At 28.7% G+C, this 26,191-nt stretch overlaps 1 protein-coding gene across 1 annotated transcript in view; it reads right to left on the bottom strand.

Annotated features, from left to right (window-relative positions):
* The window catches only part of LOC109609531 (lachesin-like), a 120,970-nt gene extending 99,322 nt beyond the window's left edge, over positions 1-21,648 (bottom strand). The window contains exon 1 of the mRNA XM_020026198.2: positions 21,562-21,648. The gene's annotated coding sequence lies outside the window, so the exon portion shown is untranslated. The remainder of the gene's footprint in view (positions 1-21,561) is intronic.
* Positions 21,649-26,191: the final 4,543 nt, after the last annotated feature.

The raw sequence follows: 26,191 nt of genomic DNA, 5'->3' as shown, positions 1-26,191 counted from the left end.
TAATTTGAAATTTAAGAATAGGTACAGTACTTCCTTGTAGGTTTGTTACCATTCGAAATTCCATGCACTGAGTGCTGCTTCTGCCATTTTTGAAAAAACAGTGAAAACTTATTCAAGGTTCTAATGTATACAAGAAATATTAGATTATCGTAATGAATACACTTTTTATCGTCAGTTACGATACGGTGTGAAAAACCTTTTCTTTTCTGCCGTTGAAGCAGAAGTTCACACATCAGGAAACGCCGTTCGACGTCACTTGGCTTCAATTCTTACGGCACCCAATATCTTTGCTTCTGGATCATTCCCAACACTTTTAAACCTTTTGAAACTGTGGACTCATCTTTTTGTAATGTTTTTCCATGAGCTTCTAACGTCTAACATCAGCCTTGATCTAGTAATTCCCCCAATTTTGTTTTCAAATTTTTTCGGAGCGTCAGAACGTTCTTTATCATCAAGTTCAAAATCTCTATTTTTGAAGCTTCGAAACCAATCTCTGCATGTCGTATGTGATAGAGCATGGTCACCGTCTCAACAAATATTCTTTGTGACACAGCTGCAGATTTCTTTTGAGTAAAATAGTGCAATAAAATTCCCCTGCAAATACAGTTTATTTGACACAAATGTGGACATTTTGAGAACCAATAAAAATTACTTTGCTTATACTGAAATAAACCAGCATAATTTGAAATTTAAGAATAGGTACAGTACTTCCTTGTAGGTTTGTTACCATTCGAAATTCCATGCACTGAGTGCTGCTTCTGCCATTTTTGAAAAAACGGTGAAAACTTATTCAAGGTTCTAATGTATACAAGAAATATTAGATTATCGTAATGAATACACTTTTTATCGTCAGTTACGATACGGTGTGAAAAACCTTTTCTTTTCTGCCGTTGAAGCAGAAGTTCACACATCAGGAAACGCCGTTCGACGTCACTTGGCTTCAATTCTTACGGCACCCAATATCTTTGCTTCTGGATCATTCCCAACACTTTTAAACCTTTTGAAACTGTGGACTCATCTTTTTGTAATGTTTTTCCATGAGCTTCTAACGTCTAACATCAGCCTTGATCTAGTAATTCCCCCAATTTTGTTTTCAAATTTTTTCGGAGCGTCAGAACGTTCTTTATCCTCAAGTTCAAAATCTCTATTTTTGAAGCTTCGAAACCAATCTCTGCATGTCGTATGTGATAGAGCATGTCACCGTCTCAACAAATATTCTTTGTGACACAGCTGCAGATTTCTTTTGAGTAAAATAGTGCAATAAAATTCCTCTGCAAATACAGTTTATTTGACACAAATGTGGACATTTTCAGAACCAATAAAAATTACTTTGCTTATACTGAAATAAGCCAGCATAATTTGAAATTTAAGAATAGGTACAGTACTTCCTTGTAGGTTTGTTACCATTCGAAATTTCATGCACTGAGTGCTGCTTCTGCCATTTTTGAAAAAACAGTGAAAACTTATTCAAGGTTCTAATGTATACAAGAAATATTAGATTATCGTAATGAATACACTTTTTATCGTCAGTTACGATACGGTGTGAAAAACCTCTTCTTTTCTGCCGTTGAAGCAGAAGTTCACACATCAGGAAACGCCGTTCGACGTCACTTGGCTTCAATTCTTACGGCACCCAATATCTTTGCTTCTGGATCATTCCCAACACTTTTAAACCTTTTGAAACTGTGGACTCATCTTTTTGTAATGTTTTTCCATGAGCTTCTAACGTCTAACATCAGCCTTGATCTAGTAATTCCCCCAATTTTGTTTTCAAATTTTTTCGGAGCGTCAGAACGTTCTTTATCCTCAAGTTCAAAATCTCTGTTTTTGAAGCTTAGAAACCAATCTCTGCATGTCGTATGTGATAGAGCATGTCACCGTCTCAACAAATATTCTTTGTGACACAGCTGCAGATTTCTTTTGAGTAAAATAGTGCAATAAAATTCCTCTGCAAATACAGTTTATTTGACACAAATGTGGACATTTTCAGAACCAATAAAAATTACTTTGCTTATACTGAAATAAGCCAGCATAATTTGAAATTTAAGAATAGGTACAGTACTTCCTTGTAGGTTTGTTACCATTCGAAATTTCATGCACTGAGTGCTGCTTCTGCCATTTTTGAAAAAACAGTGAAAACTTATTCAAGGTTCTAATGTATACAAGAAATATTAGATTATCGTAATGAATACACTTTTTATCGTCAGTTACGATACGGTGTGAAAAACCTCTTCTTTTCTGCCGTTGAAGCAGAAGTTCACACATCAGGAAACGCCGTTCGACGTCACTTGGCTTCAATTCTTACGGCACCCAATATCTTTGCTTCTGGATCATTCCCAACACTTTTAAACCTTTTGAAACTGTGGACTCATCTTTTTGTAATGTTTTTCCATGAGCTTCTAACGTCTAACATCAGCCTTGATCTAGTAATTCCCCCAATTTTGTTTTCAAATTTTTTCGGAGCGTCAGAACGTTATTTATCCTCAAGTTCAAAATCTCTGTTTTTGAAGCTTCGAAACCAATCTCTGCATGTCGTATGTGATAGAGCATGTCACCGTCTCAACAAATATTCTTTGTGACACAGCTGCAGATTTCTTTTGAGTAAAATAGTGCAATAAAATTCCTCTGCAAATACAGTTTATTTGACACAAATGTGGACATTTTCAGAACCAATAAAAATTACTTTGCTTATACTGAAATAAACCAGCATAATTTGAAATTTAAGAATAGGTACAGTACTTCCTTGTAGGTTTGTTACCATTCGAAATTCCATGCACTGAGTGCTGCTTCTGCCATTTTTGAAAAAACAGTGAAAACTTATTCGAGGTTCTAATGTATACAAGAAATATTAGATTATCGTAATGAATACACTTTTTATCGTCAGTTACGATACGGTGTGAAAAACCTCTTCTTTTCTGCCGTTGAAGCAGAAGTTCACACATCAGGAAACGCCGTTCGACGTCACTTGGCTTCAATTCTTACGGCACCCAATATCTTTGCTTCTGGATCATTCTCAACACTTTTAAACCTTTTGAAACTGTGGACTCATCTTTTTGTAATGTTTTTCCATGAGCTTCTAACGTCTAACATCAGCCTTGATCTAGTAATTCCCCCAATTTTGTTTTCAAATTTTTTCGGAGCGTCAGAACGTTCTTTATCCTCAAGTTCAAAATCTCTGTTTTTGAAGCTTAGAAACCAATCTCTGCATGTCGTATGTGATAGAACATGGTCACCGTCTCAACAAATATTCTTTGTGACACAGCTGCAGATTTCTTTTGAGTAAAATAGTGCAAAAAAATTCCCCTGCAAATAGAGTTTATTTGGCACAAAAGTGGACATTTTCAGAAGCAATAAAAATTACTTTGTTCACACTAAAGTAAACCAGCATACTTTGAAATTTAAGATTAGGTACAGTAGTTCCTTGTAGGTGTGTTACCATTCAAAATTCCATGCACTGGGTGCTGCTATTACCATTTTTGAAGAAACATCGGAAACTTAATCAAGGTCCTAATGTATACAAGAAATAACTCAGCTTCAACTTCCATACGTAGTCAATTTAGAAAGGTGGCATCACTCAGCCTTTGCTCCCACCAGGTATCTTTCGAACTGGATCAGAGGTGCAGTGGTGGCTTTAATGGGAACGGAAGGGACGTAGGGAAACATCATCGGCATGTTGTTGTAGTTGTTTGGGTGGCCTAATAAGAGTAGGATGCGGTGTATAAAATGTGTTCTGCGGCCGAACGTGGCGACATGCCGATGGGTGCAAGAGGCCTCGAAACAGAGGTGGTTTGGTCTCCGCTGTTTATATCGCGCTGCATGTCGTTCTCCGCTGCGTTTGACGGCTCTGTTTATGGCAGCTTTTCATACATGTTACCGAAGTTACATGTTCATCTACGCAAGTAATTGATTATAGTGGGCAGGAAGTGACGCGGGCTTGTAGGTGATACATCACCAGCATATGTGTTTGGCCAGCGCATGCATATTCATGCGGTGAGCGACAGAGGTCCTTTCTGTCCGCACAGCCCCCCGGTTCGGGATCCTTCTGATCTACGCTCAACGATTTCAATCGCACATTTTTAAAGCAACGCGTCTGTCTGATTTCCGCGGTTTTTGATTATGGTCTTGGGCTCTTGTTACGCCATGTAAAATGATACCCGGGAATCGTGATTAAGCACGATCTCAGATTAAAAATTATTCTACAGGTCACTAAAATGATAATGCGGAATTTACATTATATTCGTCCACTGTTTGCTGAAATGCTCCCACTAAAATTTAATCGTCCTATAACAATAGAAAATACATTTTACAAGTGAAAGAGACACATATGTTTTTAATATGGTTAAGCCCCGATTACAAGTTTAATTCGTGAAAAGCTGGTATTAAAACTCTCGGCCAGTTTTAATAAATATTATCGACACGTTATTATTGTGCTCAAGTCGAATTGAAGGATTGTTTTTTCACATTAAATACCAAATGCAAGAAATACATTTTTGTCAATATGTTAAATATTTTAACCATTAATTTACTATTGCTGTTTTGTACGGTGTTATTCTATAAAATATGGATATAATTTTATTGATTAAATCTGTGTTTAATGTAACGATAACACTTTGTATAATATCCTTTTTGTTTTATAATTTTGACCCATCTTCATATTTATATAAAAAAAAATAGTATTTTTATGTTAAAATGAATGAAATGAAAAATCAATTATTTATTGTTAGAAAACTCAAAGTTTTGATGTAGATTCCTTTCTTCGATAAATCGGTACCAACTAATCAAATTTTAGTAAAATCGTGTAAGCCGTTTTAAATTTATAATAATAAATCCATTTAAAAATGGCAATTTTAGAGCCGTCTAACTCCCAAATGAACCAACTTCGTACTATAGTAAGTTTAGCTAAATCGACTTATTTTGTGCTGCACTTTATTTGGTGAGGCATTGTGTAGATAGAACATCCCGTATTTAATAATTTTAATTAATTATAATCCCAAACATTCTTGATTTAAATATATATGTGTAGATACATAAAAATATATCAAGCATTTATTAAAAATATTTTAATTAGTATAGCTATTTTGTGTTGAAGTTAATAAAACAGAAACAATTTGGGCTTTGCTCCATAAATTGTAAAAGCTGCATTCGATAATATTTGAAGCCCCGCATAGCCAATATTTAATTTAAATGGTGCTGAAATCTTTAAAAAACTGAAACTGGTGCTTCTGATTTTTAATCAAATATTTCACAAAAGATTGTATCCAAAAATATACAAATTAAAATTTATTGAACAGTTTTTTAATATTTAGTATTAAACCATGTCAATAAATTAGTTGTTTTGCACAACTTTGTTAATAAAATATATAATAAAATTTAGACATAATAATATATACGTTACTAATACTCTTAAGTAAAATTAAAATTCTTAACATAATTATAAAAATTTTATTTCTATTTTCAGTAGTTTTTTCATTAGTATTCAGCATAATTCCTTTGTTTAATGTGAACTGTTAAAATCTGTTATTTTTCTATTGTTATTTTACATAGTATTATGTTCTTTTATTTTATAACTTTATAAACTGCTTCTGAATTTTTCTTTTCTTCGAAAAATCGGTATCAACTAATCAAATTTTAGTAAAATCGTGTAAGTCGTTTTAAATTTATAATAATAAATCAATTTAAAAATGGCAATTTTAGAGCCGCCTAACTCCCAAATGAACCAACTTCGTACTATGGTAAGTTTAGCTAAATCGACTTATTTTGTGCTGCACTTTATTAGGTGAGGCATTGTGTAGATAGAACATCCCGTATTTAAGAATTTTAATTAATTATAATCCCAAACATTGTTGATTTAAATATATATGTGTAGATATATAAAAATATATCAAGCATTTATTAATTATTTTAAAACTCTTAAGTAAAATTAAAATTCTTAACATTTTATCGATTTTTTTTTTAAATTTTTTACAGTTTCACTTCAACCTATGATTAAATAATTATAAGAAGCAAAAAACCGCTAGTAAATAATCGATTTAAATTCACAGAGCGTACCGAAAGACAATTTTGTCCATTAAAAAATAAAAAAGTGCACCATTTTTAAGGAATAAAATTGGATTGATTGATTGATTTAATAAGTTCTGTTGTTGACGCAATTTTGTTTAATTTATGCAGATTTAAAAAATAATTTAAATTATTAAGTCAATTGAAAAAAGTTAATAATTACTAAAAAATAATTACATATTTGATTAAAAGTAGTGTAGTGATCCACAACAAAGCTCTGTTTGTCTTTTGTTTTATCTATAGATACTTCTCAGACTGACATATAATTTACGAATGGCTGAGATACTTTTACTGGCGATTAAATTGGTTAAATCAAATACTTTTTTCACTCCGACGAGTTTGGTAAATAATTAATTAGTGAATCAACTTCATCCGACCAAGGTTATTATAGAAATTAAAATTACCATTTGCAGACAATTAGAACCTAATTAATGATTTATGTAGTATAATTAAGCTTTAAAAAGGACTTTAATATGTATTTTTTTCATTTTAATGCTGCAGAAAGTGCAGACATATTAGACAATGTTAAGAATAAGATATAATAAATATGGATTATTTTTATTGTTCTCTTGTGGTATATTATGCTCAATATATAAAACTGAATGGCCAACGAGACAAATGGAGTTACACATCTCATCATGAAATAAGTATGTATTATGTAAAAAAACAATAACTACAGATACAACTTAATACATTCGGATTCGTAGAAATTAAATTTGTTGAATCAAATACTTTTGTTTATTTGGTAATAAACTAGAGGCAACTTCATCAAATTAAGATTATTACAAATATTTTATTTACAATTTACAACCTATAACAACTTGGCAAAAAATTAAATTTTATATACTACCAATGATAAAAACAAAGAATAGGCATAAATAGGCAATTACTTTATTAGAAAATAAAATACAAAGTGCATCTTCAAAGGCACTAAATAGTAAATGAAGTAATTCCAGATTGATACCATCGTGACTCAATAAATATTGAAATTAATCTTATATCTAGTGTAGTATTCAATTAACAAAGGGCCGCTTCCATAAACGGATTCGTTGGTATACTTTTACTAACGGTTAAATTAATTAAATCGAATACTTTCCTCACTCGGGTTTGATAAATAATTAATTAGTACATCAAATTCATCTAACCAAGGGTCTTACAGAAATCAAAATTACCATTTGCAGACAATAACTTACTTATCGTTGATTTAAATAGGAAAAATATACTAGTGAAGTAAATTACGGAAATTGTAATAGAATACAATTGAACGAAAGAAATTTATATGCGGAGACAACAAATAATAGAAGAATAATTGCTGATTTATATGATCTTGTTTCAATAAACATAAATTATAAAAACCGGAACTAAGTAAATTGATCAGCAAAAGAAACAAAAGTACATAAAGATTTTACAGACATTTCCTTTAGCATAGAAAAAATAATATAAAGGAAAGAAGTAAGTAGTAGAAGAATAATTGCAGATTGATACCATCTTGACTCAATAAATATTGAAGTTAATCTTATATCTGGTGAAGTGTTCTATTAATAAAGGACCGTTTGCCGTTTGTATTAATGTTTAGATACTTAACAGGCTGACTTCTTTAATTTTAATTATGGTAGTAAACCGATTCGTTGGAATACTTTTGCCAACTTAATCGCCTATCAAATACTTTTCTCAATTGAACGAGTTTGACAAATAATTAACTAGTTCATCAGCTTTGTCCAATGAGGATTATTACATAAATCAAAATTACTATTTGTACACAATGAAATTTTATTACTAATATTGAAGTTATAAACATCAATCCAATAAACCAGAGTTAATTACACTCAAAAGGGAATTCTTTCAGCTTATATAAAGTTTTATTTTGACAGGAGTGACACAGAATCCTGACCTCAAATGAAGATATTTAAAATCAACAGTTGCAAAGCCAATATTTGATAAAATTAACTATTTTCGTGATAAAGAGGCTTTAATATTAATTAATAGACCTCTTTTTAAATAGGATAGTAAATCGATTCCTTTAAAACCTTTACAAACGGTTAAATTGTCCAAATCAGATAATTTTTGCGCTCCGTTTAGTTGAGGGAATCAATTTCGTCCAGCAAGATTATAACATTAAAGTTTTATTGCCACTTATTCCAAATAGACTGGGCTATCAACAATAAGAAATGAGAATGATTAATGTAGTCGTAGAGTCACTTCAAAATTCTTTTATCACTCCACACGTAGGCCAGACAAGTAAGTAATTAGCAAAGAAATAACTGAGGGCAGTTTTATTTTTCTATTGTTTATCCTGTGGCATAAATGCTTAAACCAAGCAAAACTATTCAACATACCAATGATTTTTCCTGAATTCACTGTATTGGAACGTCTGTGAGAACTCGTTCTCCGTTGAACGAATACAATGAGGCTGTGGAAAAATTATCGGAGATTAATGCCGTCTTGACCCAATAAATTTCAAAGTAAACCTTTATAATTTTTTATGTAGGTATCTTATTGGGTTTTTGTTAATTTATGTAAAATGTCTGAGACTTGTTTCTGTAATTTACACTTTAATGGTTTGAATATTTTTTGGTTGGTGTTTCTTTGGTGGGGGAGGATAAATAATTAAACGGTTTCACTTCTCCCGCACGGACGAGATAATTGCACAAATTAAATCCGAAAATGTTTGCTATTTGGAGTCAATTAGTGTTAAATTAACAAACTAGTTATTGATACAAACGTGGAGTCTGTGGCACTTAAAACATGTTCAAACGTATGCAATTATTGACTATGCTTAGTTTGTCCGATTAATGAATAGCACACAAGGAATTGGGGGTTGCCAGCATTGGTCAGTGGAAGAAGTGTGGTCTCTTTGACTGACTGTAACTTAGTTAGCAGGTCGGTTAGTTAAATTGGCGAAATAATTTTATTAGTGCCTTCGATTGTAGTGAACGAGCGTGTAAAAGGTGGAGAAGTTGGATCTATAGCGCTTAGGTAGCGTCTTTGAGCATTGCCAGATGGCCGGGAGTGGGCCACTCGCCTGGTACATTGTCTCGCATTTTTCTCAATCGTAGAAGGTGGTGCACTGACCCTATTGACCCAGACTTAATGCTGATTTATTGAAAGTGCTAGTCGGATACGATGCGGCTTGCTTTTCTCGATATTAGGCACTCTTGTCACGGTCCCGTCATGAGCACGCTACTTTGATTGATTATTAGACAGAGGGCCCTTGTTCTTACCAATTAACGAAATATATCTGAATTCGATGCAAACATTTCACTACTGTTCTCCACAAACCTTTAAACTTTGATGGCCCTCATTTGTTACAGTCCAGCCATTTTCCGAAGGATATTTGGCTTACAACTAGTTGTTTTATGTTACTTGGTTACCACTTTTTTAGTTTACATTACTCACGTTAATTAACCTATTACTCAGCCGCATAATTTGCACCAAAATAATATTTTATTACTTATACGAACGTACAGTAAATATGAAACATCAACGTGACACATTAAAAGAAATTCATTCTCATGGAAACTCAAATAAATTCCTAGTTCATATTTACTCACTATAGACAAATATGTTACACTGTAAATACAGGCGGCACTTGACGCTAAGCTGAGAAATCTTGAACCCTCTTTCGCGAAGTGTAGGGCCAATTCATCCACAATATTCAAATAGGTCGGCCTCACCTCCCCGTCTCTCACAATATAGGATTTGAATGAATTGTTATGAACTTGCGTGCCCCATACTCAATTACTGAATAGAGTCAACTCATTTTTTATACCTTTCTTTAGGAAAGAATCAAGCAGTGCGCCGGGAACGGCGCCAATACCGACGTCCTGTGCTCCCGTTCTATAGTAAATAATGTGTGGGTTTTATTTACAAACTTTTAATTTTCTTCAAGTGGTTGGTGGATTTTAAACACATACGTTTATTTATTTTGTTTATTTCCTTATGATTTTATTGAATATGTTACAATTTTTATATTTTTACCTAAAAATGTCTTTATAAAACCAGATTTAACTAAATCTACAGGGTAAAAAGAAAAGCTACACATTTTAAATCAATTTTATGTTGTAACTATAAAATAACTTATTAAATATATTTAATAAATGTTTTAAGGCATTACCTTAAATGTTACAATTTTAAATAAAAGAAGAAATATAAAAAATAGTATTTTTATGTTAAAATGAATGAATTAAAAATCAATTATTTATTGTCAGGAAACTGAAAGTTTTATATTTTTAATGTGAGTTGTTTTCTCCGATAAATCGGTATCAACTGATCAAATTTTAGTAAAATCGTGTAAGCCGTTTTAAATTTATAATAAAAAATCGATTTAAAAATGGCAATTTTAGAGCCGTCTAACTCCCAAATGAACCAACTTCGACCAAAATCGACTTATTTTGAGCTGCATTTTATCTGGTGAGGCATTGTATAGATAGAATAGCCCGTATTTAAGAATTTTAATTAATTTTAATGCCAAACATTGTTGATATAAATATATATGTGTATGATACATAAAAATATATCCAGCAATTATTAAAAATATTTTAATTAGTATAGCTATTTTGTGTCGAAGTTAATAAAAGAGAAACAATTTGGGCTTTGCTCCATAAATTATAAAAGCTGCATTCAATAATATTTGAAGCCCTGAATGGCCTATATTTAATTTAAATGGTGCTGAAATCTTTAAAAAACTGTAACTGGTGCTTCTAAGTTTTAATCAAATATTTCACAAAAGATTGTATCCAAAAATATACATATTAATATTTATTGAATATCTTTTTAATATTTAGTATTAAAGCATGTCAATAAATAACTTATTTTGTACAATTTTATTAATAAAATATTCAATAAAATTTAGGCATTATAATATATACGTTACTAAAACCCTTAAGTAAAATTAAAATTTTTAACATAATAAAAATTCTACTTCTATTTTCAGTAGTTTTTTCAGTAGTATCCAGCTCCTTTGTTTAATGTGAACTGTTAAAATCTATTATTTTTCTATTGTTGTTTTACTTAGTATTATGTTCTTTTATTAAACAAAACAACAAATATTAAAAATAGTATTTTTTTGTTAAAATGAATGAAAAGAATTAAAAATCAATTATTTATTCTAGAAAACTGAAAGTTTTATATTTTAGATGTGGGTTGTTTTCTCCGATAAATCGGTATCAACTGATCAAATTTTAGTAAAACTGTGTAAGCCGTTTTAAATTTATAAGAAAAAATCGATTTAAAAATGGCAATTTTAGAGCCGTCTAACTCCCAAATGAACCAACTTCGTACTATGGTAAGTTTAGCTAAGTCGTCTTATTTTGAGTTGCATTTTATCTGGTGAGGCATTGTATGATAGAATATCCCGTATTTAATAATTTTAATTAATTATAATGCCAAACATTGTTGATATAAATATATATGTGTATGATACATAAAAATATATCCAGCAATTATTAAAAATATTTTAATTAGTATAGCTATTTTGTGTCGAAGTTAATAAAAGAGAAACAATTTGGGCTTTGCTCCATAAATTATAAAAGCTGCATTCAATAATATTTGAAGCCCTGAATGGCCTATATTTAATTTAAATGGTGCTGAAATCTTTAAAAAACTGTAACTGGTGCTTCTAAGTTTTAATCAAATATTTCACAAAAGATTGTATCCAAAAATATACATATTAATATTTATTGAATATCTTTTTAATATTTAGTATTAAAGCATGTCAATAAATAACTTATTTTGTACAATTTTATTAATAAAATATTCAATAAAATTTAGGCATTATAATATATACGTTACTAAAACCCTTAAGTAAAATTAAAATTTTTAACATAATAAAAATTCTACTTCTATTTTCAGTAGTTTTTTCAGTAGTATCCAGCTCCTTTGTTTAATGTGAACTGTTAAAATCTATTATTTTTCTATTGTTGTTTTACTTAGTATTATGTTCTTTTATTAAACAAAACAACAAATATTAAAAATAGTATTTTTTTGTTAAAATGAATGAAAAGAATTAAAAATCAATTATTTATTCTAGAAAACTGAAAGTTTTATATTTTAGATGTGGGTTGTTTTCTCCGATAAATCGGTATCAACTGATCAAATTTTAGTAAAACTGTGTAAGCCGTTTTAAATTTATAAGAAAAAATCGATTTAAAAATGGCAATTTTAGAGCCGTCTAACTCCCAAATGAACCAACTTCGTACTATGGTAAGTTTAGCTAAATCGTCTTATTTTGAGTTGCATTTTATCTGGTGAGGCATTGTATGATAGAATATCCCGTATTTAATAATTTTAATTAATTATAATGCCAAACATTGTTGATATAAATATATATGTGTATGATACATAAAAATATATCCAGCAATTATTAAAAATATTTTAATTAGTATAGCTATTTTGTGTCGAAGTTAATAAAAGAGAAACAATTTGGGCTTTGCTCCATAAATTATAAAAGCTGCATTCGATAATATTTGAAGCACTGAATGGCCTATATTTAATTTAAATGGTGCTGAAATCTTTAAAAAACTGTAACTGGTGCTTCTAATTTTTAATCAAATATTTCACAAAAGATTGTATCCAAAAATATACATATTAATATTTATTGAATATCTTTTTAATATTTAGTATTAAAGCATGTCAATAAATAACTTATTTTGTACAATTTTATTAATAAAATATTCAATAAAATTTAGGCATAATAATATATACGTTACTAAAACCCTTAAGTAAAATTAAAATTCTTTACACTAGTGTTATTTTTTATAAATACCATATTTATAAAAATTCTACTTCTATTTTGAATAGTTTTTTCAGTAGTTTTCGGCATAACTTTTTTATTTACTGTGAACTGTTAAAATATATTATTTTTCTATTGTTGTTTTCATATTTTATTCTATATATTTCCAAATTTTCTGAATTTTACTGGACACAAAAGGAAATTTTAATGATGTGTTATTTAATTTAACATTAAATTTTTGTGTAATAAGGATATACAAAAATTTTTGTTTTATAATTTTGGCCCATCTTCGTGGCATAGACTTGACCACTTTCTAAATATACGAAAAGTGTGAATCTGAAGATTGAATCACAGACTTTCAATTTGGTTGTAAACGTAATCTCCCATGTTTTCTATAGGACTGATGTTTGGAGATTGGAACGGGCAAGACAAAACATCGATGATTTGTTCTCTTAACCAATTCGTCACAATTTTGGCTTTGGGTTTGAGATCGTTTTTATGTTGAAACACATTTATCAAGAACATCATTTCTTCAATATATGGAAGCAAATTGTTGTTTAATATATGTTTGTACATAAATCAGTATAAAGAGAACTACGTCAGAAGAATTGAAGCATCCTCATAGCACCACCATGTTTCACTATGGATGTAACAAACTTTTTGTGTAGTTTTGTCCCTGTAGGATGTTTAACATAAGCTAAATCATCACTTTTTTATAAATTAAATTTAAACTCGTCACTGAAAACAACTCGTCTCCACTGTTCCGTGGTCCAGTGAAATTGATCTTAAGCAAGTCAAAATTGGACTTTCACATATTTAGTAGACACCACGGTTTTTCTTGTAGAACTAGTCCCACTTTCTCCAGATTGGCTTTTCAAGTAACACATCTCACATTTTTTCAACTACTATATTTAGTATATTTTTGGTATCGAAAGATAATATTAATTTAATGCAGCATTTCGTACGAAGTGATGGCAATTTAATTAAAACGAAAACAATTCCCCATCCGGCCAAAAAGTTGAGAAACACCCGGAAATAAAATATGGGAAAAGCGCTTTTTAAAATTATTCGAGAAGTATTCGAATAGTAGAAAAATTTCCGACGCGATTTTGTTTTGAACACAACATAAAATTCGAAACGGCGGAGAGACGGGACAGGCGAAATATTGCATTTGAAAAATAAATATTCGTGACACGCGGGAACGGGACAGTAAAGAAGGATACGGAGATAAAATGATAAGCACTTCGTTTTAGAAAATCATGTACACGCCGACGAACAATTAAAACCCCCACATTAATCGCAGCTTGACGCGAAAGTCTTGGTGGCAAATGATGGAATGTGCATATGGGTTTTCTAGTTCGCTGAATCAAGAATGTAGAAAACGCTTAATTCGGCAAATGCTTCGTGGAGGAGATTGCATTTTTGCGGCATTAATTACAAATGGTTGACACAAGGTTACCGTATTACGGTCACCTTACAAAACACCAATTTTCTAACTCTGTCACTTTTTTTTTCATAATAACATTCCGCTAGGCCCTTTTATTTTTGTTTTTGTCGGTCGACAAACTTAAATCAATTACTCCCGGGTTGCCCTTTGTTAAAATATGTTCATTGCGAGCACCAATACTAAATTAACCATCGACATTATACAATCACACAATAATTAAATAATTTATTTAATATTCGCCACGATTTAACCATTTAAGAGGCTTTACTATTATTATTATTATTAATTTCATTTATTGTTTGCAATATATATTAATACAGTATAATGATATTTAATTGTAGCAAACAAATTTAATTAAACGTTTTAGTTAAAAACTTTATTTTTTACAAGTTTGCCCTTTGACCATTTTTACTATTATGGCACGATTTGTAGTTGATTTTTATTCTATTAATTAGTCATACTTTTTTATTTTTTCTATCAAAAATCTTAACTCAATTTACCACTAATTAAATTTATTTATTATTATTACATGTTATTGTCAATATTAATTTTTGAGTAACAAGAATAATTTATAATTGTATAATAAGATATTACTTGATAAAAGCATAATAGTTATCATTACTCACGATAAAACCAAACTTTTTTATACAAATGACACAATTTTAAAATAATTAAATAATTTATTAGTATTTCGTCCTTTATTTCTTTTATTTATCTTTATTTTATTGTGACAATAAACTATACGTTATTAATCTGCTATAAACAAAGTTCAGTTGATATTTTACTTCGAAACTTTTTTTATGATGTAAACGAAGTTATGTGGCACTTTCTTACATTTTTAATATATTGTGAGCTTACGAAAGTCAACATAATAATGATTTTACTATTTCTCATACGAAAACAATGATGGTTGGATATTTAAATGATTTTTTACTATTTATTTGTTTAATCTTTTTAATTTTCTCTATCAAAAACCTTAAATGAAATACTCTCAATTTACCACTAATTAAATATCTTTATTATTATTATATCTTAAAATTAATAATATTTTTTGAGTAAAAAGTATAATTTATAATTGTATAATAAGATATTACTTGATAAAAGTATAATAGTTATCATTACTCACGATAAAACCAAACTTCTTTATACAAATGACGCAATTATAAAATAATTAAATAATTTATTATTGTTTCGTCTTTTATTTCTTTTATTTATCTTTATTTTATGGTGATAATACACAATATTATGAGCAACGTTATTAAGCTGCTGTAAACAAAGTTCATTTGATGTTTTAGTCCGAAACTTTTTTTTACAATGTAAACGAAGTTATGTGGCACTTTTTTACATTTTTAATATATTGTGAGCTTTCAAAAGCCAACACAATAATGATTTTACTATTTCTCATACGAAAACAATGATGGTTGGATATTTAGATGATTTTTTACTATTTATTAGTTTTACCTTTTTTATTTTCTCTATCAAAAACCTTAAATGAAATACTCTCAATTTACTACAAATTAAATATCTTTACTATTATTATATAATTAATAATAATTTTTGAGTAAAAATAATAATTTATGATTGTATAATAAGATATTATATGATAAAAGCATAATAGTTGCCATTACTCACGATAAAACAAAACTTTTTTATACAAATAACACAATTATAAAATAATTAAATAATTTATTAATGTTTCGTCTTTTATTTCTTTCATTTATCTTTATTTTATGGTGGAAATACACAATATCATGGTGCAACGTTATTAAACTGAAGTAAACAAATGTCAATTGATGTTTTAGTTCCAAACTTTATTTTTTACAATATAAACGAAGTTATGTGGCACTTTTTTACATTTTTAATATACTGTGAGCTTATAAAAGTCAACATAATAAATATTTTATTATTCCTCATACGACAACAATGATGGTTGGATATTTAGATAATTTTTTACTATTTATTAGTTTTACCTTTTTTATTTTCTTTATCAACAAACTTAAATCAAATTAATTATTCTCAATTTACAAGTAAATATATTTAATATTATTAAATGTTAAAAATGTTTTTGGAAGGAAATAATCATAAAAGCAATTTAAGTTTTAGTAGAAATAAACGAAGTGATCATAAAGGAAGTAGTTTTTTTTTAATCTGACCACACGGTATATGTATTAGTAATATGCATGGACAATAGAACGTGCGGTTAATTTTTCCATATATTCCACAACCCGCAAACTGTTATTTTGCTGCAGCTTTATGGCTGATGCCGGTAATCTTTTATGTGGTGTTTTAAATATATTCCACTGCAATTTTCCAGCTTGTTGTTATTCCTCTATTGTAATTTTATCAACGACTTTTGATGGATGGTTACTACAACGCTTGTTTTCTTCCCACTATAAATGCTAATTAAAACCGTTTTTAGTTTTTCAAACTGCTTCTCATCAAAAATGGTTCATTGGTGTATTGTAATCGGTCGGTGTAAATTTATTGAATTTTCCGCTTTATATATACAACAATTATCAAATTTTCAGCTGGTTATCCAATATTAACATTAAATATGTATTATTTACAATAATTTGGTGGGTTGGTTTTGAATAAAATATTAATTGCAAATGTTAATTAGACACAGTTACAAATTCAACAGTTTTGACAACAGCTTAAATGAATATTCATCGAACCATGTAACAGTAGTTGAAGATTTCAATTACCAAATAAAAAGGGAATGTCTGAAGAGAATTACAAGAAATTACAGCCCGATGTCACTGGGTGATTTAATATTTATGGGATTCAAGATGCTGCAGAATTAATTTCTTTTATAATCCGGCTTGTATTGTTTTTGCAATACAATTTAAATAGATAGTCGAGAACATAAGTCATTTAAATCCTTCCAGAGCCCGCGTCGCAGTTTCCTCATGTCGATTAATTATTTAATAATTAATAAGTATTAACTTCACATTTACATAATTATTCATAAGTGACAGCCCAAATACTAATATAATATTCAAAATATGTTTGTATGCAGTCGGCTATTGATTTTGCAATAATGTCATCTAATCCTGCTGAATTGTTATCATATGATTAAACGCATATTTACAAAGTATTGTATCATCACCATTTCAGTTCAATTATTTTTACGGTAAATTGTAAATAAATACTGAAATCAACTAATGCAGTTTTCAAGCACTCAATTATGACGTCAAAATTAACATATGAAAAATTTAATATGGCAAAACAAATACAAATACATTGATGGTATGTGCATAAAAATCATTCAAATATGAAAAAAAAAATCAGAAGCAAGATACAGGATGTCAAAAGTTTACTAAATAATAAGGATCACAAAAACTAATTTATTAAAAAAATTCCTGTGTAAGTTGTTTAAACTTAATATTATTACAAAATGCCATATTAAATATTCAACATACAATCATAAATTAGATAGAAAATCTGTTTCCACTGAACACTATATAAAAAATGCATTTATAGATAAATTGTACATAAAAACACATTTATAAAGTTGTATGGTAACAATAACGCATTTAAAAGTTGATTTTTTAAATAAATATTCATTTTTAAAAAAGTTTTATTTATCATTTTCAATAAATATAGTTTATGGTATGGTCGTGGTTCATACACACATATATAATTGTATTTATTTAAATAAACAACACAGACCACATTTAATTTTTTATTACAGAATTAATATTTCGTAATCCCCGTTAATTATGTATAAAATTGGAATTATTAAATATTTAATTAATGTTATGATTCGGTATTAAAATATTTTTAAAACGTGTTTTTTCCGTTTAATTTTTACGTTATAAAATTATTTATTATATAATATAAAAAGTTTATCATATTTTTTGTTTTTTACACATTTTAATTTGATTTTAAATAAGATGTGGCGAGTTTATCAGTTTGATTAAATTTGTTGATAAATCTTTTCTAAGAATAAAAAATAATAATGGAAACATATACTATATAAGTAATTCTTAAAATTAATAATAGAAGTTCATACATCATATTTAAAGTTAATTATTATTGCAAAATTAATAACCTTTTACAAATATTTTTTTAAAAAGGAAATAGTTTAATTAATGTTTTGATTTGATATACGTATTTTGACAAATTTAAAACTGTTTTATTATTAATTCTGTGACATAAAGGTTGATTGCTATATTTTAGTTATTTTTCGAAATTTAAATTTGGAACTCACTGAACTGAAGTTACAGGTATAAAATTCATTTATATTAAATCTTGTGCTTCTTAAAATTAATAAATATTAAATATAAAAATGAAAAATTAAAACATCTATTTTCAGTATTAATTTCTTTAAAATAAATATTCATTTATCATATTAATCATTAACTCTTTTTACTAAAATGTAATTCTTAGTATGAAATTATATTATATAATATTCGTAATAGTTTTGAAATTAAATTTGTTTAATAAGTAAGATTTATTAAATGGGGATCACCCTGTCTAAATTATCTGAAAATAATATTAGTAGCAAAATTAATTAACGAAATCAATTTAGATTAAATTGCACACACAATAATATTTTAAAAATAGTAATTGATTTATTAAAATAAATATTCATTTATACAAAAGATTTTTTATTATTTTCAGTAAAATGTAGTTTATGGAATGGCTGTGGTTGCATACATACATGTGCAATTGTAATTGTATCCAATTAAATAAGTTCACACACCTCTTTTAAAACCGTTTTTTATACCAACATTTATATCATGTAAATGTTTGGTAACTATTCAGATCGAAGCATAACTATTTAATTAATATTTTCAAACTAGTATTAAAATACTTTCAAAACATATTTCAAAAAATTATTTAAAGTTGTTTAATTATTTATTCCGCAACATCAAAAGGTTGCCATAATTTTTTAGCTTTTCTAGAAATTTTAATTTGGAATTTTTAACTACGAACTGGGAAGTTTGTCAGTTAAATTTAAAACTTATACGTATTAGATTCATTTATTTTAAATCTTGTGTTTTTAAGGAATAATAAATAACAAACGTAAAAATGAAAATTTAAATTGTACACTGAAAAACTGCATATACAATTTACAGTTATTAACACTTATAACTGGATCATTATTTCATTTCTCATTAAAATTTCAGCATAAAATCTTAAAATATAAAAATAAGGGTTACCTAAAAATTAAGCGAAGACATTGACAACAAATTAAAATAATGTAACCCTTATAAATTATGGGGATTAGCTTAAGAAAATTAAATAATTAATGTAAAATTGAAAATTATATTGTCCATTAAAAAATTAACCACATAATTTTAGATAAAAAAATTAAGTCAAACAAAACAAAAACAACTGAAAAAAAAATAAAAATAATAATAAGCATTTAAAATTTCAACACAAAATAAAAACTAGAATTATAAAAAATAGGAGTATGTAATAACTGCTGAAATAATATAATATTAACTCTGATAATAATTATTTCTAAAGAATTAATAATTATGGAATATAAATATAATTTAATTAATGTATTGATTTCTTCCTAGTAATAAAATTATTTAAAAACATATTTTAACAAATTCTATAAAGTTATTGAATTATTTATTCTGTAACATCAAAAGTTTGTCATGACATTTTTTGTTTTTTTTAAAAATTTTAATTTGGAACTTTTAAGTGAGAACTGGTTCGTCAGTTTAATTACATTTAAAACTTATATATAGGTATTAGATTCATTTATTTTAAATCTTGCGTTTCCTACGAACAATAAATAACAAACGTAAAAATGAAATATTAAATTGTACACTTAAAAACTGCACTAGATTATTTGTCATCAAAATTTAAGGTTAATAAAAATAACATAATCATTATTTCATTCGTTCTAATTAAAATTTCAACATAAAATATAATCTTAAAATATAAAAATAAGAGTTTACTAAAAATTAAGCGAAGGCATTGACATCATATTAAAATGAAAATTATATTGTCCATTTAAAAATTCACTACATAAATTTTCAATCAAAATTTAAGAATAAAACAAATAACTGAAAAAATAACTATTATTTCATTCCATGCAATTAAAATTTCAACACTAACTGAAATAACTAATAAACAACAACTGCCAAATTAATATAACATAAAAAAAAATAATAATAAGCACCGGATTTAATTAAAGCTTTCATAAAAATAAGCTGCAATAAACAATTTCGTGTTAAATAGATTATTTTAAAAAGCGCGTGTAAACTAGTGCAGTTTAATTAAGCGTCTATTGAAAACTTTGGAAACTTTCGAAACACTACGATAAATTAAGTTAAATAATGTTTGAAAAATGTGTTTATTATGTACACTTTAAGGAATTTAAGTTTTTATTTATTTCATTTAATCTCTTAATTTAATTTATCCGACGTGCCGCCGGGATTTATAAACTAAGCAGTCGTACGCGTAATTTAAAATCTCATTTGTAAATTTCGTTAAATTTAATACCTTTAACGACCACAATAATTTTATATGGTTATAAAATGGACACGCACCAATTAAATTTTAAACCGTCCGGTTATTGTTATTAAATTAAATAATGTACAACCAAAAAAAAAAATTGGGTATAATTAAATTTATTAATAAAACTTAAAACGGATTTAAAAATGTACGGAATGTTATCTGAACGAGATACAAACCGGGGTATGTGTGTGCACGTATCGAGTAAATATTAAAGCGATAAAGTTCATTAAAGTATGGGGATAATCTGAATTATAGAAACAATTTGCGAGGATATGCAACCTATCCCTATTGATACGTATAGGTATACGATAGGAAATAGCTGGAACAATGCAGTTATATGCAATGCAAACTATGTGATATAGGATTTATTTCGGCATTCTTTTGTTTGTCCGTAATTATTCCCCGGCGTCGTGCTTTGTCGAGAAAAAGTAATGTTCATATGCGCATTTTTAAAATAAATTTATCGTGTTTACGGTTAAACAAAAATAATAAAAAAGGGGCGAAAAAAAAAAAATATATAAAGCCGGTGCCGCTGGAGAGGGGCATATTTTGCGACATAATCCGGCCGCTTAATAAATAATAGGTAGTTTAAATAATAAAAAGGATAAGAGCGTGGATTAAGTCCGCCGAGGCGGACGCACAAGTGGCCGGCCAAACTTCGGCGGCCGCAATTAAATGAGACGACGGCCAAAAAAAAAATAATAATAATAAAATAGAATAAAAAATAATCAGTTGCGTGTGCTAAACACCAATAATATATTTACACGCGGCGCTTGTTTTGATCCGTCGCGGCGCCTAAACATATAAACTGGCGGAATGGTGATAAGGAACGGAGGGAGCTTACCCAAAAGCACAGCGAGCAGCGAGCACTAGTAACCGTAAGGAAGTGGCGGTGGCACCGAACGAACGATCACAGCCTAGCCTCACGGACACTTGGCTGGAAATGTGGTCGTAGCGCCAAAGCACAGACCCGACACTCCACACTCGCGTGCTGGCGTTTTGCAAGCGTGCGCCTTCAAGTCCTTATGACCCGCAAATCCTGTTGCTTCTTTCACTTGGCCGCCGCTACCACTGGCACTGCCGCTCTTCATCCGCACATCCATCCCGAGTCCCATCTTCACCTAGCCCCCCGTCAAAAAATCAGCCCGATTTTACTGTGTCCGTAGGGGGCCTGCGGCCCCCGCAGCTGCCGGCCAGCGGGCGCGGCGAATCGAAAATCGCATATTTTGAATGCCTTACACTCGCCAAATACTGAAATACTGTTTGCGGTTACGGCTGCGGGTTTCGCGGCATCAAGTTAAATATCAGCAGAAGTAAAAGGAGACAAAGCAAACCGTGCAGCCCTAAAGCACTCGTCTAAACTAAATAGAAACTCCAGCTTGCGGTCGGCTTATGTCACAGCGATTCCAAATTAAAATATAAGTCATAATGACTCCACTGTCTACCAAAGTATGTTATATTGCCGTTTCAACAATGAAGAGGTCACACGAATTTGTTGTTTACTTTGTGTCCCCGGGCTACTTTCATATCCGCATACGTATACACTATTTAAAATCTTTCGCCGACCATCCAAACCCAATATTTGCGCTGAACGCCACACCCCCCAACGAAAAATTTCACCGAAACGGTTTTACGTTTAATATACCTGACTAGCTTGTCAGCTTGTTTTTTTTTTCTCCTGCACTTTTTCAACTAAAATGTTTGTTTATTTTAGTGACACTTTGACGCAGCAACCTAAAAGTTTTTTTTTTTACATTTTATTAAATTACCAAGTTTAAGTTATACAGGGTGATTTTCTCAACTGATTCAGTTTTGAGTTTATAGAGAATTGGAAGAGAAATTAGCCTGAAATTTTGGATCCATGTATATGTATTATTTCATTTTTGAATTATATATGAAATTTTGAAACATTTTCCTAGTTTCATCCACTTCTCAGATATTTATTTTTTTTCCAAGCTTAGTGACACAAGGAGTGGGTGGGTATTACCAACAACTGTAATGTTGAAAAGTTTATTTAAAAACTATTAATAGTAACACCCTGTATAATATTTTGGAATGTTACTAACAGTTCCTGATAGAGGACCATTTTGTTACCATATATAAAAAGAAGTAACAGTTCATGTTCAGCAACAGCATTGTCTGATTGTCCTAGTTAGCAGTTTCGTTTATGTTCTTTAATCCAAGTCTTCATTGAACATTTTGAAGTATCGGTATATTCTTTCCAGCAAGAGCATAATATGCTGTATATCTCAGAAGCCATTTGAGGGTCCCTCCTATCTTTGGCAAAACTAAGACTGTATTGAATTTTCCTTATTGATATAAAAACCGTATGGATGTTATGTTGTAATAAGATTTTTACAATTCTATCGGCAACTTATATATACTATAAAGCCGAACAAACATAGATATATATAAATATCAGTAAAATGGGTCACCCTGTATATTAATTTAATTTCATTTTGACGTTAAAATTTTAGCATAATAGTTTTTCATTACTATAATTATTATAATTATTGTCGTTATTATCATTATTATCACTATTATTATTATTATTAGTACTAGTTTTATTATTATTATAATTATGAACATTGTCATTATTACTGTATTACTGTTTCATCTACTTTTCACATATTTATTTTTTTCCAAGCTTAGTGACACAAGGAGTGGGTGGGTATTACCAACAACTGTAATGTTGAAAAGTTTATTTAAAAACTATTAATAGTAACACCCTGTATAATATTTTGGAATGTTACTAACAGTTCCTAATAGGGGACCATTTTGTTACCATATATAAAAAGAATTAACTTTTTCAACAATTGTTAGTAATAGTTAAAAACGAATGAAGATAAGAAATCAATTCAAAACGTAATAGGTGCAAAACTGAACAATACAACATCTAAAAAGTAAATGTTAAGGCTTTCGTGTCCATTGTTTGCATATCAATATTTGTTTAGTTTTATAGGTTTGACGTTTGTTGGAATTATTTCCTGACGTTTCGCTACCGCGAGTGGCTTTCATCTTCAGAGGTCTGATTTGGTTCGTGTCTCTTTGATATCTGATTGACAACTAAATGACAACTTAGACAACTGATGATAGAGAAATTTCGTTCTTATCTGCTTAATGATTTTGGTGTTTTTGAGCACAAGATTCAATGTTTTTTCTTTTCTGTTGAATTTGTTTCTGTGTTCTATTGGATTTCAATAGCTTCCCTAATCATTCTGTTGTGAGATCCAGTTATCGAGACAAGTCATTGTGTATCTTGGAATTTTATTTTATGATTCCCATCTAACAGTTCATGTTCAGCAACAGCATTGTCTGATTGTCCTAGTTAGCAGTTTCGTTTATGTTCTTTAATCCAAGTCTTCATTGAACATTTTGAAGTATCGGTATATTCTTTTCAGCAAGAGCATAATATGCTGTATATCTCAGAAGCCGTTTGAGGGTCCCTCCTATATTTGGCAGAACTGAGAGTGTGTTGAATTTTCCTTATTGATATAAAAACTGTATGGACGTTATGTTGTTATAAGATTTTTCCAATTCTATCGGCAACTTATATGTACTATAAAGCCAAACAAATATAGATATATAAATATCAGTTAAGTGAGTCACCCTGTATATTAATTTAATTTCATTTTGAAGTTAAAATTTTAGGATAATAGTTTTACAGTCTCAGATATTGTCATTACCATAATTATTATAATTATTGTCGTTATTATCATTATTACTTCTGACGTTTCTCTAGCACGAGTGGCTTGCATCTTCAGAGGTCTGATTTGGTTCGTGGCTCTTTGACATCTGATTGACAACTAAATGACAACTTAGACAACTGATGTTAGAGAAATTTCGTTCTTATCTGCTTAATTAATGATTTTGGTGTTTTTGAGCACTGGTGTTCATATTTTAACAAGATTCAATGTTTCTTCTTTTCTGTTGAAGTTGTTTCTGTGTTTATGGATTACAATTGCTTCCCTAATTATTCTGTTGTGATGTCCAGTTGTTGAGGCAAACAATTATGTATCTTGGAATTTTATTTAACAGTGGATGTTCAGCTACAGCAGACTTGTCTGATTGTCCTAGTTAGCAGTTTCGTTTATGTTCCTTAATCCAAGTCTTCATTGAACGTTTTGAAGTACCGATACTTTCCAGCAAGTGCATAATATGCGGTATATCCCAGAAGCCGTTTGAGGGTCCCTCCTATCTTTATCAGAACTGAGACTGTGTTGAATCTTCCTTATTGATATAAAAATGGATAAACATGGATGTTATATTGTAATAAGATTTTTCCAATTCTATCTATAACTTATATATATATATATATATATATATATATATATATATACTATAAACTCGATATATAAATATCAAACGAATAAATTAAGTGTATTTTAATTAAATTATAATTATCATCATTTTAATTATTACTTTTATTATTTATTAATATGTAATAATAAGAGAAACAGTACTCATGTTGGTGTACAAAAAATTAATAATATTTATAAACTATTTTAAAAGACTAAAAATTAATATGTATCTTCTTACACATTATTGTATATAAATTACTGAACAACGTTTAATTAATTACATTTTATGAAATTAAATTTTTGTATATGGAAATATTTTTTAATTAAATTTGAGTAATATTGATAAGCGAGTAATTTAATACAATTTAGGTCAAATTGCAACCTAATAAAGATATTAATATACTGGCTGCATTCAATATAAAAATTATTGAATAAACGTCAATTTACTTTACATTTCGCAGACGGTAAATATTAGTTTACGTTATAAAAATAGGTGAGTATATTTTCTTGTTAGTTGTGATTAAAAAAAAATTAAATCGACATACAAATGTACTGTTTAATGGCAATTAAATGCTCGGTTTGTCAGTATGTAATACCAATAATCTGTTAACACGAATAAATTATTCAATATGTTCCTGCTGTGCTATTAAAATTATCACCTTAAATAATGATAAGGTAAATAATAATTAAAATATATATATATTTCATCAATAAATTTTGTGACAAAATATTTATCAATTTAATTGTAATTATTATTATTGACGAGATTCAAATATAATATGGAAATATGTGTAATATTAAAGTTAAAATATAATTATTGGAATTGGGGAATTATTATTTAAATATTTAAATCTGCACTTTTATATTTATACACAATTTTTGTGACGGTTAAAAATAACCATCATAATTATTCTATTTATATTTTCCACATTACTAATTATCATTAATAAAAAATTAGTTATTTTGTAATTTAATCACATTTTCCGCTACATTAATATTATATTGATACAAAAATGTTGATTTAATTAATGTATAAAATACTGAACTTAATAATAATCCATCATGCATATATTAAGATAAATCGAATAATAATAAAATACGTAAATGTTTGAATTATGATTACAGATTTACAATATTCATTAATTTCTTGTTATATTAAATTTACTTGTTTTA

This window comes from Aethina tumida, chromosome 1 (assembly GCF_024364675.1).
Source record: "Aethina tumida isolate Nest 87 chromosome 1, icAetTumi1.1, whole genome shotgun sequence".
Classification (NCBI taxonomy): domain Eukaryota; kingdom Metazoa; phylum Arthropoda; class Insecta; order Coleoptera; family Nitidulidae; genus Aethina; species Aethina tumida.
The sequence above is the reverse complement of the archived record's forward strand: the minus strand, read 5'-3'. Positions and strand labels throughout refer to the sequence as shown.